Below are 3,046 nucleotides of genomic sequence, written 5' to 3'. Positions count from 1 at the left end.
AAATGCTATAAAGGGACATAAACCAAAACACAAGTAAGTAGAAAGACATAGCATGTTGATGGACTGGCAAACTTGATTAAATTCTTGATATTAATCATAAAAATGACAATTCTACCCAAACCAACATGTCATCTTACTAAAATGGCAGTCAGGATCCCAATTTTTTTAACCTGAATTTTTTTGAAATGGTAAAATAAATGTATGAGACTTTTCTAGAAGTTTGAAAGCTATTAGTGACCATCATTTGCCTTTCAAGGTTTTAATTTATGCAGATGTATCCACACAGCGGTATTGACACAGGAATAGCTGGCTCTGTGAACAAACTAGTACTGAAATAAGACAAAATATATAATTAGAAATTAATATGTGGTAAGTGTGCTATTGTAGTTAAAAAAAGAAAATTGTGATTTTTAAAAATGTGACAGTTAAATAATTGCCAATTCATCAGCTAAAACAAATACACTTATTTAAATGTTTTTTTTTTCTTTTATTGATTTTAGAGAGAGAGGAAATGAGAGGGAGAGAGAAAGAGAAATATCGATGAGAGAGAACACTGATTGGCTGCCTCCTGCATGAGCCCCACTGGTGAATGAACCCAGAACCCGGGCATGTGTCCTGACCAGGAATCGGACTGGTGACCTCTTGGTGCATGGGTCAATGCTCAACCACTAAGCTACACTACTGGGACAGGACACTTATTTTAAATAGTCAGATAATAAATATTTTCAGAATTGTAGTCCATATGTCTCTTTCATAGGTACTATATCATCATAAGAAGACAATATCGATAGAAGCTGAGGGGTTAGAGTGTTGGCCCAGGGATCTAAGCATCTTGGGTTTAATTCCTGATGAAGGGCATGTACCTGGGCCGCAGGTTTGATCCTCAGTCTTGGTCAGGTTGTGAGGGAGGCAACCAGTCCATGTGTCTCTCTCTTTCCTCTCCTCCTTCCCTTCCACTTTATCTAAAAATTAAAAATAGAAATCAATGGGAAAATATCCTCAGGTGAGGATTAACCAAAAAGAAAAAAAAAAAAAAAATGAAGAAGAAGAAGTGGGCCTGGTACGTTCCAATAAAACTCGTTTAGGAACGGGCAGTGAGTCACCAGGCCTGTGGGCCAGAGTGGGCCGGCTCCTGACCTAGAAGTGGTGAGCACATTTCTTATCTCACATTGATAAGTCAAAGATGGCTTAGAGCCTAATGGCAAAAATCAAAACAAAAGTGTTCACCCCAACCATAATAAAAGGAGAAAAGTTCTATCATCTCAGAGTGAAGATGTTTGGAACGACTTACCTCTTTGCCACATATTTATAAGAATATAAAAAGTCATAAAAATTTTCCACAAACAAACTGCAGTTTAAGAGGAAACATTTGCAAGAGCATATTGCAAGAAACAGACAAATATATCTAATCTATTAAATGTTTGTGGGACTGATAAGTAAAATTAAAATGATCCTCTTGATATCTCTGTAAAAGATGTAAGTAGGTAATTTTCAAATGAAAAAAACTCAGAATACCCATTAACTACAGAAAGTTTGCTCTTCCTAAGCAAGTTCAAGTGACTCTGCTTAAAATGGACCCATTTCACTCAGAGTGGAAAAGACCTCACAATCCCCACCTGGACCCCTTCCTCTTGGAATGTATCCTTCTTATCTTTATCTCGCCGATCCCACTTTAACCACAGGCCTGCTTTGCTGTTCTTCAGAAACACGGGCGCAGTCCGAGACGGGGCTTTTGTGCTGACGTATCTTTGACCTTGAATGCTCCTCTTCTGGTTCTCTTCACTTCCTCCCCTTGGGCCCCAGTGTATTCTTGAGAGGCCTCCCTCTGACTACTTCATGCAAAATTGCTACCGCCCATAACACACACACTGCTATTCCTTCTAACTTCACTCGGCTTCTTCTTCATAATGTTATCTTTTCACTTACTATCTAATTTACGTATTTTCTGAATCTTCTGTCTCTTCTTCAAGAATAGAGGCTGTATCACAGCAGTGATGTTTGTCTGTGTGATCACTGATGTATTCAAATCACTTAGAACCCAGTCTGCCACCTATAGTGGTGAACTGACTAGCATATGCTTAACGAGTGGCTGGGGACTGGGTACCATTTGTTAATCACTAGGATAAAAGTCTCCCGGCTTGGCAGATTTCAAACTACTGAATTAACAGCATCACAACATGGAGCTGGAAAAGTGATGCCCCATCAGAAGTCATGAAGCAACGCGATTCCAGCACACCGTGGGCACATGGTGAACATCTGATGGATGAACAAATGTTGAACCTCACTAGTCACTGTGGAAATGCAAGTTAAAACAAAATACGCTTTTTACAACTCAAATGGCAAAATGTGATGAAGACTAAAAAATTCAAAACCATGACTCAGAAATCTCACTGTCAGGACCTAATTCTATAGAAATAAAAGTAGGAGGGGGGAATCAGTGGGGGGGAAAGAAGAAACATCTGTAACAAAAATTAATTAATAAAAAGAAAAGAAATAAAAGTAGCATTGCTTCTCAGCCTTTGGCTAAGATCAAGTATAGTATATGTTCTTATCAGAAATAAAAATAGCAGTACCCAGAGGAGGTACGTATCCAAATATATTCATTGTTTGTAATGGCAAAAATGGAAATAGTCTAAATACCATATGAATAAAAAATTATTAATAATTTATAGTATATCCACCGCATTAAACATTTTATAGCCATTAAAATAATGATTTAAATATTTTACCTGGAAAGTTGTAAGTGAAACAGGTAAGTTGCAGAGCAATGAGCATAATATCTAAGTTTGATGGAAAATATTGAGGAAATTATTTTAATGCTATTTTATGTGCAACATTACAAAAACTATTTAAAACACCTAATTCAGAATTAAATTTGAAACATGTTTATGAATCTTCATATACTTTTTCCTCTATGCTCCAAACAAATTAGAAGGCCTTACTTAATAGTTTACCGTATTATTTTTAAAAATATATATGTTTTTATGTATTTTAGAGCAATAGGAAGAGAGAGTGACAGAGAGAGGGAAACATTGATGTGAGAGAG

At 36.6% G+C, this 3,046-nt stretch overlaps 1 pseudogene; it reads left to right on the top strand.

The window, feature by feature from the left end:
- Positions 1–2,504: 2,504 nt before the first annotated feature.
- On the top strand, positions 2,505–2,645 carry LOC118625962 (annotated as a pseudogene).
- The last annotated feature ends 401 nt before the right edge of the window (positions 2,646–3,046 follow it).

This window comes from Molossus molossus, unplaced genomic scaffold (assembly GCF_014108415.1).
Source record: "Molossus molossus isolate mMolMol1 unplaced genomic scaffold, mMolMol1.p scaffold_m16_p_11, whole genome shotgun sequence".
NCBI lineage: Eukaryota > Metazoa > Chordata > Mammalia > Chiroptera > Molossidae > Molossus > Molossus molossus.
Note: the sequence above shows the minus strand (reverse complement) of the source record. Positions and strands in the feature narration are given on the sequence as shown.